Genomic DNA, 15,340 nt, shown 5'->3' with positions numbered 1-15,340 from the left:
GTACGTAGTGCCGACAATGAAGCACCGCTGCTGCAGAATATGACTTCCAGCCATACAGAATTCGGCTGGTGACAGTGCGCCAGTAAACGCTATATCGAATAAATCGAGAACGGCTCCGCGAAGCGCGCCACCGCACACGGGCTTAAAGAGGCCCGTGAGATGCGGGGAGGAGACGGGGCACCGACACTTAAGTAATCTCGAGAGAGGTGCTCCACTCGTTGCCGGCTCGGAGGGAAACTACGCTCATCCGATAAGAAAGATTCCGCGACGCCGCTAACGGTCAAGGAAGGTAGCCCTGATCCCGCAAAGTAGTTTCAGCGATAAGAGGCGGTCGCGGCTCGCTCAGGCTGCACAAATAACGCTTAATGCACTTCCCTATAACCCGATGGGCCAAGCCAACTTAAAATACACCACGTATACTACGCAGAAAATGTCACGCGTGGTCCTGCGGCGTCGATCACTACTTTCGATATATCACCTGAACCTATCGCAGACGATAAATTTAGTCAGCTTACAAGAAGAACCTGCTTTTGGTGTATAGTTGTTTACTCGATCTTATCAAATGTTTATTCATTCTTCAACTTCTTGGCGCTAAGGTCCCCTAAATATTACCTTGCCATATATCCTCACATCAGACGGTGGGAGCGGTATGCAAAAACGCTCGTGAGTATAGCGTGCTTTCTTTTTTTTAGTTGCACGTTACGTTACCTCAGGTGGCCAAAACTAATCCTGAGTCCTCCGATACGGCGTGCCTCATAATCAGATTGTGGTTTTCGGACGCAAAACCCAAGAATTTCAGCGTTCCTCAGGTCGGTCTAGATTTCGTCTTGCTACTACATCGGTGTTTTCAATCTTCGTTTACTTCCTAGCAATGCACGTCTCGCGTCTTCTGATTACGTGGCCAAAACATTCCAGTCTTTCTTTTCGAATGGTTAATATATATATATATATATATATATATATATATATATATATATATATATATATATATATATATATATATATATATATATATATATATATATATATACCAGCCTTATGTCAAACAGCCTTTGTCAAATCACACCAGTCTTTGTCAAGCAATGGCTGGTCCACCAGCCTTTGCTTTTGCAATTGCAATTACCAGCTGGGCGAGTTGGTAATTGAGCATCGTATAGAAAACGAGCACCACAACAAGGGACACTTATGGAATATTATACCTTTGACATTCACTAAACAGAGAGAGAGAGCAAATGATAAAGGAAAGGTAGGGAGGTTAACCAGGACTGAGCCCGGTTGGTTACCCTACACTGGGGAAAGAGAAAAGGGGACGGAAAGATTAAAAGAAGAAGAGAAAGTCTACTGGGTATATCGTTCGGTCACTCAGTCCGGATCACAGACGCTGACTCAATCCAGTAGCCTTCAAATATCGCAGCAGAGCTTTTGTGGCCTTTTGTAGCTGCGAAATGCGAGGCCATGGTCCCAAGATCTTCTTCAAGGTGAACGGTGTTCTATCTAGCTGAGTGAGAGCTCTGCAGAGGTCATGTCTTTCGTTTTGAAAAGATGGGCAGTAGCACAGTAGATGCTCTATAGTTTCCTCGGCGCCGCAGGCATTACAGTCGGCAAACAAGTTTTCATACAACTTACTGTCTAGCAATAGGTGGCTCTATAATGCAACTTATGTTCCCGTTTGTCTACAATTATTAAACAACTCACTGTCGTTGTCCCGAAGTTCTCTAATCGCAAGTAAATTTGCCCACAGGTAAAAATGCATTGTTCCCCGTCCATGCATGCATGGTGTCCCACGCCCGCCAAATGCGATGTCGTTCGACCTCGCACGTTTACCCAGCACACATGCGCGCGCGCCGTACTAGAAATTTGAACGAATGAAGCAACAAACGTAACCAACTGACTAGTAAATGGCACTGGTTACCAGAGGGCAGCCGGTATTTTCTTTTCTTTTCCCTTTTTGTTTCTTTTTTTTTTTTACTTTCGCTGCCGTCTTAGACACGCAGTCTACGTATACTCTCATTGCTGTCGCACAGCTCACATGAAACTTTCCAATGCTAAGGATCAAGGTGCAGAGAGTCGTAAGCGTGTACGGGTCGCCTTCGAAACTGGAATTACGTTCACAAACGCAAGGCCTTCGCAAGGCGTAATCCGACGGAAGTAACGTCATCTTTTAATTCTGTTCCTACTTTATAGTGCACTCGGTTCCAAGCGTTTGCGAATTGGTTCTCAAGCCGTAGGAATATGTCCAGGCACAACTTCCTTATTACTGGACTGAACGTAGCCATGAATCGACAGAAATAAGAACAGAAGGAGAGAAAGAGACAAGGCCGGAGGATAGGTTCGATATTCTAAGCACGAGAGAGATAGAGAGATGCAAATGAGAGAAAGGCAAGGAGGTTAACCAGACTTAAAACCTCCGGTTTGCTACCCTGCACTAGGGGAAGGGAAAGGGGAAGTACAGACGGGAAAAAGAGCGTGACAAAAATAAAAGCGTGAGAAAAAAAATATGAAAAGGGATGAAATGGGGCCATTATAGTCTTTCTAATAGGCCACTGTCACGTAGAAAGGTCAACAAAGCCTTGACCGACACGAATAAAATCGTAGGACCCGCTTTCGCCTCCTTTAGATTATTACGTGTGCGAGCGGCAACAAATCGCAATGGTTTCCGCTTGGTCAGTGCGATCAGAGGAACAGCTGCAACGAACGCGGAAGCGGACATTTGCCGGGCGGTTCTGTGCCAGAGGGCGCAGTACGCCGTTCACTCATAGCCCAACGCGCGCTCTGTGTTATCAATTCCCCCCCACTGACTTGCCGGAAAATTCGCCAACGGACATCGATTTCGTGACACTCAACTTTCCACGCGAGCGTGATGTCGTCAGGTATGGCCGTGTATTTTAGGACATCTAACCCTAAAGTCGACAGCAGAAGCCGACTGCACTCAAGGCCTCATACACGCTGGCGATTCCACACGCCCTACGTCCGAATCTCTCGGCACTCTCGACCGCCGACGTCGTCCGAAACGGTGCGCGCACGCCGCAGAACGCGCTCCCAACGCAACCATGCAACTTACGCAACGATCGCCTGTGCCAGAGCCGGTCTAGTACCACAAAGTCACTATTACTCCGAATAAATGGACTTGCAAGGCGTGCGATCTTTAAGGTACTCACGGCAGGCAATGTTGGACAACCTCAACAACATGATTTATCTACCGTACTAACGAAGAGGGCCTTGCATGTCGTGAGCGAGTGGCGTGGAAATTGTCGTAGTTTCTATATTTAACGTCTGACTTTAGAATCCTTGCCATCAGTACGTGCCATCTAAAGCGACCAAACAACATCAACAGACATATCAGTGTGGCCTAGCTCGCACGACCCACCCATTTCAGAGGCCTCATTCAAGAGAGAGAGAAAGAGAGAGAGAGAGAGAGATAGATAGATAGATAGATAGATAGATAGATAGATAGATAGATAGATAGATAGATAGATAGATAGATAGATAGATAGATAGATAGAGAGAGAGAGAGAGAGAGAGAGAGAAGAAAGGAAAGGCAGGGAAGTTAACCAGACGCACGTCTGGTTTACTACCCTGCACTGGGGGAGAGGGTATGGGGACGATGAGAGAGAGAGGAAAGAGAGAGCACAGTTTCGCGCACATTTGAATGTTCGGATCGAGTCTACACATGGTTGCCAAGACCTGCCGACTTGAGGTTTTTCAACAACGCTTTCGTGGCTTACTCAAGCCTCATTCAAGGAAATGTAAAAAAGACAGGACCGTCGATGTGTCATAACAACACCCGCTTACTTGCCTGAATAATGGACTCAAAGCAGAACAAAATCTACACGTTCGTGCCCGACAGTCACCCAGTGTCGCGCAGCACAGCTGCTCCACGAAGTCGAACCTGCACTGACGGTGCACGGAGACACAGCTGCGAGCACAGCGCGAGACAAGCTCGAAACCGGGGTGACACACAAAAGCAGCGCAACACAAAGGCGCAGCACGAAGAGAGGTTCTACGTATTGCGAACCGCTACAAGTGTGTTCACGAACAAAGCCCAACAAAGTTATAACAGTGCTATTTTCTCCTCTGACAGACACAGTTCGTGAGATAGAAAATGATGTCGGATGGAGATAAGAGTCGCCGCTAAAACGAAATCTGCGGCGGGCGAGTACTCCATGAATACCAGAGGCGCGTTAGTCGATAGTTCGTTGAGCTGTTTCAAAAACAGAGCGCGAATGTAAAGGCATGAATCATAGTCCAAGCATGCCACTACACGTATTAATGTGTCGATGCGACGATATATATGTCAAAAAGACTTCGAATAACAGCACTCAAACGAAACTGTGCAGCGACGCATGCTGAGTAATTTCCTTTTCTCCTTTTCTTTTTTCCCCCTTCTCCACGGCTGGGACTATCTAGAGCGCATCCGATATTTCCGTTGACGCGCGTTTCACCCGAAAGAATCTATTCCTGAAAGTAGGACTTCCGGTGCCGTTACCTTCCGTTTTTGCTGCAAGGCGGATGCGGTTAATCACAGCTGACAAGACAGGTAAACTGTTCCAGGTATATCGATATGAGATATATATGGAAAGTAGCTGCGCTGTTGATGCATACCACCATATAACGAAATTTCAGAAGTGCGAAGGAAAGTCCCGCTATGTTAACGAAGAACACTTCTGTGCAGGACAGACGGTTCGATCCTATAGGGTAGAACGTTCAGTGTCACTGCCATTTGTCACATACATGTTCTCGAAGGCTTGATGATTCCAGACATCCTATAGCTTTCACATTCGGATTTCTCTTTAAAGAAAGCGAGCATTTGTTGAAGCAAACGATGGCAAAGCTTCCGAACACACACTGCCACAAGCAACGTTTCAAGGAAGCGTCTGCATGTAGCCCAGAGTCTAATATAATGACAGCGCACTTATAACGGCGCCTTCTACCGGATATGCATGGTGCTGTGTGCATACGAATGATGTTTGTAAATAGGACAGCGAGCTTCTCGAGCGACGTTAACAATGAAACGTTTCCTTCTGTAGCGCGTATTATCCGTCTAGATGAAAAGTGACCCACGGCCGTTATTTTTCACATAAACATACGACTTTTTTTTTTCGTTTCGTATTACCTTTGGTGTTCGCTGCTGTTGTCGAACCTACTTGGCAAATTTTTTTGTTTATATTTATCTACCCCTACAAGGTAAACTATTGTTTGCTTCTAATTGTAAGAAAGAAAAAAAAAGTTCGAATCCTAACCTTCTCATCCAGGCTGTGAGCGTCTTCTATTTCCTGTCAACTAAACATTTTGCCGCTTCCCAAATTATATCTGTACTGTATTGGTATACCTTTCTTTTAACTTTACTAACGCCTATTACAGTAAATTCTTCTTTCAAAAAATCAAATTGAACTCTCTTTCATTTAATGTTAGTTTCTCACTTTATTGATCGGTTATTGCGAGTTCTTATCTGATGGCATTTTCACATTTTCGAAGGTTTTATAGCCAATGCACACTGTTTCTGTTTTATTTTGTCACTCTCACGGGAGGTCCCGCATAGGGTTCTTCAACCACGGGACCTCCTGCTGTACGTGAACTTTGTCTATATTCCACACAATCTACCGAAATAAAGCTGAATATGAAAGATAATACGTCCGGCGTTCTCCATTTGCATTATACCCGAGTTGGGCAATACAAGTCTGCAAGGTCAAGGTATGTAAATCGTAGCACAAATAAGGAAATACAATTCTCCTGGATTTAACTGAACCGCATCATCTTTCTACATCTCAGTTATCGCATGCCGACCTTATTTGTTTATTTATTTAATTTCGTTTGTATACAAGGAAACAATATATCGCGTCACTGTCGTCACATCCCCAGTTGCGAGTCAGCATGTGTCACGGGCTCAAGAACACAATGCATCCCGTAATAGAGCGCAGCCCGTTACACACGCTCATCTGCATGCCAGGTGGCACAAGGCGCAGTCACGCACACCGCGAAGCCGTGCAAAACACTGCGTCTAAACATCCGGTTTCATGCTCACTGCTACGTAGATGAGAGCCGGGTAGCGCTGCACCTGCGCGGAGACATTTTGACAGGGCCCCAATGCAATCGCCCCGTCGCCGAGAGAGCGCCTTGACTCACCCGAATGCCAGCCGCGTACTGTCGTCGCGGACTGCACACCTGGCGTGCGGCGACAGTGCAGCCTACTGGCGAGCGAGGTCGCCCGTGTCGCTGCGCGAGCACAGTTGCTACTGGAGCTGACGGACGCGCTGTTCACGTGAGATGCAAATGGGCGAACTCGTCAACATTACGAGAGAGGTTTACTATGAATTCAAGTCAGAGCGGTGAGTCCGAATAATCTGGCTGAATACGCGCCGCTAAGGAAGTCGCCGAGTTTTGGAGCGCAAGCTGCCAAAATGGGGATGAAGACGGGGGTTGTAACGTCATTAAAGAATGCGCATAAGCGGAGGAATGTAAACACGCACAACGGAAGCGACTACCTGCGTCTCAGATATCAACATAGTACTGAGATCCAAGTGAGTGCCAAGGCGGAAACGCCTGGGAAGGAGGCGGGAACACTGCGCGGTAACAGTGCCATAAGGAAATACGACAGTGTGCAGCAATCGGAGCGATGCGTGCATGCAACAGCAGAGACGATATCTGGTTAGAAGCCGTCAATTTAGGATGCGAATGCAAAAACCATAGATGGGTGTAGAAGCTGTTAAATTATGCCATGAATTTCTCATTGTTGTGGAAAGAAAGGCAAACACGCACAAATTCATTTATTGAAAAAATAATGAGAAACGAGAAAGCTACGCTGTAAAACCATAGCAATGAACGAGTCGCAGATGAACGAACAAGCAAGGCACGCAGCTAACATCGACTCGTGGCAGCGCGCCGTATCGGACGAGGACTTGGTTGGCTGCATTTATGGCAGGTGCACTAAGGCTGCCGCACTGACATGTCATTCACTGAGCTGTCCACTTGTTCCTCATGCTATATAGTGGCCACCATACCACACAAACATTTTTTTTCTCTTTTCTTTTTTGTGCACCCTGTAGGATTTGTCGGACGATTTCGCCGCTGCCACCATTTGTAAGGGTTGTAGGTCGTAGAGAGGAACTTGGGAGGAACTAGGTGAGCAGGGTTTATTTGCGGTATTTACATTTTAAACAAGAGGATAGATTCAACAGTATAGTGTGGCTCCTAAATGGAGCACGCCAGACGAACATAAAGCATACGAGCACACAGCTTACGAGTACATTGACGAGCACAGAGCACGACGTCGAGCACCAGCACGCAGCCGACAACCACTGCTTACAAGCACTCCATTCGACGTCATCGTTCGACGTCATAGTAGACTACCCGCCTTTTGGAGGAGGAGGGCTCACACACACGTGCCGCACAGGTTTCAGTGATCTCTCGAGGGCAGACGACCTTTACAGCGCAGTCGTCGTGGTATCCATTGTCCTGCGTCCCCGTAGTCGGCTGGTCACGCCCGACCCCAGCCGGCGCCTCTAAATTCCAACGCTGCCTTTCTCCTGTTCTCCGAACGAGGTGCTTGGTGGAGAACGCCGCCGTAGTAAAGTTCTCCAAAGGAAGTTCACGGTTGGTTAGCGCTGTCCTCGCTGGTTCTCTGAAGGGCGCCCCCACCGCGGGTGGATCGACGCACCTGCAGTGGGCTGTAATAGCTGCAGGCCGATCCAACAAACCCACAAAAGAGAGCTATTGATGTAGGGGGGGGGGGGGGGCTTAGAACGACAGCTCGCTTTTGTTCAAGCATGGCAAGGTCAAATTTCCGAGAAGTAGCGCTGAAAGGATAGCTTTTAACATCTCAGAGCACGCTGTTGACATTTGATGTTAGCTTCAGTCTTCACGAGCCAACAGTTCTCCTATATATATTTTATTTTTGGAACCAGGGTCTCCATACCGTAACCTGTGACTTACAGTACTTTCATTGTATGGCAGGCCGCTTGTAGCATAGCCCTCTACTGACATTTCGGCCGGAACCTGGCCGAAACGTCAGTAGCAATGACGAAAGAAATGGAGTGACACTCGGTGTATCACAAGAGAATTCGCAAGACTGCTGTCTTGCGAATTCGTTATAGGCTGGATGAATCCACTATAATTGCGACGCCAAAGGCATGCACATCCATACTTACAGAACTGCCAATTTATTTGCCCCGCACTTAATATTTGGCGGATAATTCGGTAAATAGTACAATAGAATGCGCTTATGAGGCCGTCACTTAGCTATGCGACTGTAATTTCATGTAGCTGCCGATAACGCCACCGTTGTCTACCCTACGAGGGCTACGAATGAACGTGAGTTCCTACTTGCTGCATCATCAAACAAAGCTTGTATTTTCGTTTCGAGGGAAACCTAACGTGTACAGTTCCTAAAGTTACTTAAACGAGCAATAGCTCCGCTACCGCGCCAAACAGGTTGACTCGAAAACTGCGAAGCTGGAAAACGCGAAATTCAGATCGCACCACAGGATCGAGTTGCGCAAATACCACGTTCAAGCGTCGCAACACAAGGCACCCTGCGCTGGATACACCGCCGCTGGCGGAAGTGCGCTTTTCGCCGAGCCACCTCGCAGCAGCAGCGGCGCGGCGCGGCAGATGTCCACCGCGAGCATTCCAGTGGCGTCGGCAGTGTTGAAGCGAAAATGAGGAGGAATGACGTCGAACGGCAACGCCAAAGCGGCGCACCCCCACATTGGGAGCCGTACAATCTGGAATGCATCTTCTCCACAGAGAGATTCTTGATTAGGGGGCCGCGGATGAAATGTTGGTATGCTTCTCGCTCGCTCGCTCAAAAGGAGAGAGGAAAGACAATCCGATCCTGAAGACGAGGGCAAGAGAAGCCGCAAAAACAATACTACGCGACTGAGACCAGAGAGCAGGCCGACATAAATCTTTGGGAAGAAAGTCGCTCCCGTCTGCGAGACGGTTGCGAGATACGAAGCAAGACACAGAGCAGGCAGGCGATGGTCGGAAAGCGCGGAGATTGGGGCGGGTGTCGCAATCGCCCAGTTGCGCTCGGTCGGTCGCTCGACGCCGGAACAACGCGCGCTCGCGATCGTTGCCCCGGCGACAGTTCCGACCAAATCTCCGGCTGAGAGGAGCGACCGACCTGACGCCACCCCGATCGTAAATTCGGCCCTCGAGCTGGCCAGCCAGATGTTACAAGTGCCGCGCTCGCATCAGCTGGCTTCAATGTAGGATCCGCGAGAAACGGATAGCAGCGTAACGGCGATGACCTTCCCCCGAGAAGAATACCGAGCGCTTGGTAGGATGGGCCGAGCGGGGCAAACGTAGAACACGTCGTGAGATTGCTGGCCCCGAGTGCGTCCGCCCGAAGAAGAAAAACTCTTTTTTTCGCAGAAGCGACAAGTCAACGCACACGCCCTAGAGCGGCTCAGTATAATAAAATGCAGGTAGAACCAAAGTGAAAGAAAAAATAAGCATTTTTCGTACAATTATCATTGCAGAATCGCCGCCTCACCGCCAGTGCGGGCTGTCAAATAAAAGAAGAAAGCACGATGATGCGTCATTACAGCGACAATGCTAAAACTGTGCTCTTACGTTCTGAGTCCTTCGGAGCGCACTGTTTCTGACTGACAGGCTTGCACAATAGACGAGTAACATAAAAAGTACCGCATGTCCCTACATAATATTTCCGAGCGGAGGTGTACGCAAGTCTACGGAGGTGTATATAAGGCGAATGTAAGTCTATAGGTGAATGTAAGTCCTGCCCATTCCCATTTCTAGATGAAATTAGGAAAAAGAAATGGGCATGGGCAGGACATGTAGTAAGGAGGGAAGATAACCGATGGCCATTAAGGGTTACGGACTGGATTCCAAGAGAAGGGAAGCGTAGCAGGGGGTGACAGAAAGTTAGGTGGGCGGATGAGATTAAGAAGTTTGCAGGGACAACATGGCCACAATTAGCACTTGACCAGGGTAGTCGGAGAAGTATGGGAGAGGCCTTTGCCCTGCAGTGGGCGTAACCAGGATGATGATGATGATGATGATGATGATGATGACGATGAAGAAGAAGAAGAAGAAGAAGTAGGAGGAGGAGAAGTCTATATCATCATCACATGAGACATTGCGAGTGCCCGTGATCAGTGGCCCTCATGATATTGCCACCGTAGTGTTGCGTGCCGGTAACCGAGAAAGAAGCAGACGAAGAGCTCTTAGACCATGCACCAACGCAAAGACTGTGTTGTGCTGACGGTTTAGCACCAACATCTATTAATGGTCGGCTCTCTCTTGTGATTCAAACAAAAACAATTTTAGCGAATGGAGGAGGAGGAGGAAATAAAGAAAGAAGGCAGGGATGTTAACCAGAAATGCGTCTGGCTGGCTACCTTACTCTGGGGGACGGGAAAGGGGAATAGAAATATCTGCTGGGTATTGAACCTAGTATCTGTCGCTTGTGAAAGAGACAATATGAGTGAATGGCAAAAACCTGCCACCTGCTGATGTCGCTGACGTAAGATGAAAGTGAGATGTTGCGTTGTCGTAAAAAGAAAAAAGAAAGAAAGAAAGCTTTCAAAGCTTAGGCTACACATCGCGCGGTTAACCGTATAAGCAAGTGCGACCGCAATCTCCCGTTTCTTCCAGCCATCTGCTCTATGAGGGCGCCATAAATCTCGATCCTTAATTTCGACCTGACCGAGCGAAGCACGCCGAAGCGTTCGCAAACACAAGCTGGACGCGGGAAAAACTTCCGTGTTTACCCCCAGCGGAAACGCGTATCTGGTTCAGAAAGCCAAGCAGCAGTCGATACCAGCTGTCAATCCTTCTCTCCCCGAAGAAAGTCACGGTGCCAGGAAAACATCAATAAATATCCCCCTCAGCGCTTTCCATCAGAGCAGCTCCCGTCTCGCTGGATGAACAAACATTTCGCGGATATACAGACAGCGTCGAGATGGTGACGGCCCCCTTTTGGATGCAGCCGTAACAACCTTCGTGTTCCCCTTCAAGCCCGCCATTATTTTTCGAGCGGAACGGCAAAACAGCGGAGAAAGGAGGACGCCACCTATGGGCCAGCAGTAGGGCTCGGCCCAAAAAGGAGTCGACTCGTAACCGCCCGTCGACGAGCGCGTCCCTCTCGTAAACATTGTTCCCTCCTCCGCTGCCCCACCCGCGAGGGCAAGCTGGGGCAACGCGCACAGCAGTGCGCCCTCCCTCGCCCTCTTCATTTATATCTCACAAGGAAGCAAGCGAGCCGTCGCCATCTTATTTTTAGACGTCTCCCGAGCAGCACCCCGAGTCGCGTCGCGGTCTTTCGCTCCGGGAACAACAAGGGCTTGCCCGCCCACCCGGCCGCGTCTCGGCAACACCGGGGTGGATGAACCCCGACCAAATACAGGGAAGACCGTTGCGTGCCCGCTGCTCCCCACGGGACCCGGCGTCGACGGCCCACAGCTCCAGTGGCCTCTACAAACAGTCTCGGACAAGGCTTCAGGACCAGAGCGCAGAACCCGGCACCGTATGTGCAAGTCCCCCCGAGGCAGTGCAGAGGAGAGCTTTGCCCATCTCGGTAGAAGGAGTGCGATGTGCACATTGCCCCGTTTCCGTGTGTTCGTGGGAGATCAACATAATATCGTAACAGTAAAAGAAGGTTGAAGCTCTCTTAGTAATTTTCAATAAATCCGAATACTAACGTAAGCTTGCATAATTGACTGGACTGTGTAGTGGCAGTTGAAATAGGAAATAAGAAAGGACCACAACGTAGGTAAATTGTCGTCCAAAACCTGTTTCGTTTCCAGTCTTGTTTCGAACAATACGTATCGCCAGTCGATTGTTCGCTAGTACGGTTTAGGCATTTTGCCGAGGTCACCAAGACTGCTTTCGCAGTCTCAAATTCGCAAGACTGTCACCCACATTTCTGGGTGAGCCATTTCGCGATATATTACGGAACGCGGGTATACATGCTTCTCAACGTAATCATAATCAGGATTACAGGCAGCCGCTCACGCAGCAGTGCGTTGGGAAGTGCGGTATATATTTGCAACAGAAAAGGCAGCGGAAACTATATACAGTGTAGTTGGCAAGAACCAATATTTTGTGTTTTGGGTCTTCTGAGTTTAAGTGCTGAGAAACTTAGCGTTGCGTTATGCCGGACCGCTAGCATCGGACAGTGGTCTCCTGAACTCGTAAGTGTAGGCAACAGTGAGCGCCAATAACTGAACAAAGATTAAAGTGGAGCTATATGGCAGAGGCAATAAACAAAGTTTTATCAATCTCTGCTCCCCTGGCGGCCGCAGTCCTGTGTTGAACAATATCGAGAAAAAAAAAAACTGCAACTTGTTGCTTAGAAACATAGGCAACGACTTTTTTTTCAGAGAAAACCGTAATATCATATATTTTGTTCACTCTGCTGTACTTGAAAGCTTTAATGATTATGCACAAAGTTGATAACTCGGAAGGTAGGCCGACGTGATCCTGACAACGAACTGCAGAATGCAACACAGTACGACGATCAGTACACAGCAAAGTGCCACCCGTGCGGTTATTGTCATCATTTACCGCATGATGCACTGCATTTATCAACATAAATTACGCACACCTTCCTCAGAGTTTATCTAATACGAGGCGGATACGCAGAATCAGCACAACAACGAATCTCCAATTTTGCGCATTAGCGTGACGTTATCGATACTAGTATGAGAAAACAACTTTCAATACTTCTTTTTTTCTGTTTCTCCCTTTGCCCTTAGAAATCTAGTTCTTCTTCTTCTTTTTCTTCTCAGCTCGGCATGGGCTTTACTGCCGCTACTAACTACGATGCTGAATAGCAGCGCGCTGAGCCCCGTTCCAGCGACCCGATTGTCGTCTCCCCCCTGTCAGCGGACGCAAGAGGAGGCAAGTCGACCGCGGGAGTTTGTTTGCCGCGAAAGTGAGATCGCGCGAGCGCCTTGATCCCCGGGAAAGAAAAGGCTATGGGCGCCTTGAGTAACGATACTCCTGCGCCCCGCGCCTGCCAGCAAAGGCTGGCAGGCCAGACTAAACGGTGCTTCCAGGCCCAGGAGCTGACGGTGCGGCTGCTGCAAACGTTTTCGCCGGTAGCGAGACCGCTGCCGTTGTTCCCCGCCGAGATTGCCCCGGTCTCTTCTATTCTTGAAGTTTGGCTCCGGGATCCGCGCAGCAGCCACGCTTCGAGGTTGTGCACGCATCGGTGCTTCGCTATTATATATATATATATATATATATATATATATATATATATATATATATATATATATATATATATATATATATATATATATTGTCGGGTACGACGCCGTGATAAGCACACAGTATCGATGCCCCCAAACCGAAGGCGCCCGAGACCACACGTATTGACATTTGACTCTACAAATATGCATTGTGACTGTGGGCTTTTCGACGCGAACAGTCTCAGTGCGTCCTCCTTCTTTCTTTTATCTTTCCCCTAGAAGTTAATCAGATGGCTTCCCACGTAGATTTTTGTTTTCTTTTCTGCTCTGCTTGGTTTTGCCACTTGCGCGTGTTGTGCAGCGAGTGATGAGACCACGGGCCTCCTTTCTTTTTTTCTTTCTTTTTCGAGATGTGTGCTTAGTTGTTTTTGTTGTGCGGTGATTTCTTCCTGTACTTACCCACGTGAATCATTCTTTGTCGTTGTACTATTTCAGTCTTTGTGATGTGTCACCCTTCCTTCTCTTGTGGCCTGATCTTCCATTTCTGTTCCTATCCCCTTCTTCCTACATAACATGAAAGCAGGTGTCGTGCCCTTACCGGTGGCAGTTGCCAGCCAGTTTCTTTGCTTCCTTTCCGTTCTGCGAGTATTTTTCCATGCTTCTAATCCACATACTACTACTACTACTACTACTACTACTACTACTACTACTACTACTACTACTACTACTAATAATAATAATAATAATAATAATAATAATAATAATAATTTATAAACGTCCTTTCTCACTGACATTTGGCATACGTTCCTGCGTCCGCTGTTCGGCGCGCACTATAAAAGGCGGTGCAACGTTTCTCAAAATCCAGCAAACAAAAATGCGGTCCGCGTAGCATCTCGCGAGCGACACGACACCACGTGCAATGCTGCAGTTCACACCGAGTTCGTCGTGCGAATGAGCACTGTTCGAGAAGTGGCGCGCATTAGATTCGCTCAAAGCCATGGAGACAGCTCTGAATTGCTCTCCGTTGATCGGGCCATCAACAAACGAAACTTCCGGATCCGGCTGCGGGACATAACGTCTGCTTATAGGTCTGGAACACTACGGGAAAATAAACACGAGCAGTTACTTCAGGTGTCTTCATGTGTTCTTAAACGCCGCTAATGACAATATATCCCTCACAGCGACTGGCATCTACGACTAGCAGGGGCCGATAGACGCGCCATGCACCGTACGTCATGCAGAGGTGAATTTGTAACCGCGGCATACGCCTGCGTACAGGGGAGGGAGGTACATGCACAGAACGCAGGCTGCCGGGGAGCCAACCCGCACCGCGAAAAGCGAGTCGAACATCTGGTTCCCTGCCAGGGCGACGTCAAGGATATACTTTAGATGAGACTACACAGAGCGCGGGCGTCCCGAGCGCTACGCGACGAGGACCCAGTACGTCTTCGTTCCGGAACGAAAGGGAGAAAGCCCCCGAGGGTCCAATTGTCAGCAGAGATAAATAAATAAAAATGACCACGCACAAAGGCGTGAGGCAGTGTGATTTACGACGTACGTATCGCGTGACCATGGTTCTTCCTCAACAATGAACACGAGCAAGGCGCGACGATGGAGAGATCTGCCTATATACGTCGTGCTCCGCTCCGCGGAGAATAGATGGGCGACGTGCTGCCAACTACCCGACCGCAGAAGCACCGACAAGGAAAATGGGGACAAACAATTTCGCGTCTTGCGGTGTCAGCGAACTTTCATATCGCGGGCGTCGTGCAATTTCTCGATCTTAATAGAGAGAGAGAGAGAGAGAGAGAGAGAGAGAGAGAGAAGACGTAAGGGAAGGGCAGGGCGGTTAACCAGGCTGAGCCCGGTAGGCTACCCTGCACTGGGTAAGCGGAAAATATAATTGAAAGAGGAGAAGGTAGAAAGAAGGTCACAGTGTCCAGTGTTACCCTCACAAGCGTGCACCGCTGAGTCAGTCACAAGCGGTCATACTGGCTGGTGCATTTCAAGAAACGCACAATTAAGCGCCTTAGTGGCCTTGCACATCTTCTCCTCTGTAAAAGCAGGGTCGTCTAAGTGCTCCAAAGCTGCACGAAGGGCACTCCTCTTGTCTTCGTATATGGGGCAGTCACACAGGATATGTTTGGTCGTTTCTTCGACACCGCATCTGCTGCAATTGGGAC

General features: G+C 48.5%; 1 protein-coding gene across 7 annotated transcripts in view; it reads right to left on the bottom strand.

Moving 5' to 3' along the window:
- cv-c (RhoGTPase activating protein) overlaps positions 1-15,340 on the bottom strand; it is a 448,163-nt gene that overhangs the window by 302,814 nt on the left and 130,009 nt on the right. Inside the window, exon 1 of one of the 7 annotated variants that reach the window (XM_075688535.1) lies at positions 6,124-6,205. The exons of 3 other annotated variants lie outside the window; for them this stretch is intronic. The gene's annotated coding sequence lies outside the window, so the exon portion shown is untranslated. Of the gene's footprint in view, positions 1-3,796; positions 3,944-6,022; positions 6,206-15,340 lie in introns of those variants that run through there. 3 more of the 7 variants (XM_075688534.1, XM_075688531.1, XM_075688533.1) reach the window with 3 other exon arrangements.

This window comes from Dermacentor variabilis, chromosome 4, assembly GCF_050947875.1.
Source record: "Dermacentor variabilis isolate Ectoservices chromosome 4, ASM5094787v1, whole genome shotgun sequence".
NCBI lineage: Eukaryota > Metazoa > Arthropoda > Arachnida > Ixodida > Ixodidae > Dermacentor > Dermacentor variabilis.
This window is presented reverse-complemented; position numbering and strand designations above follow the sequence as displayed.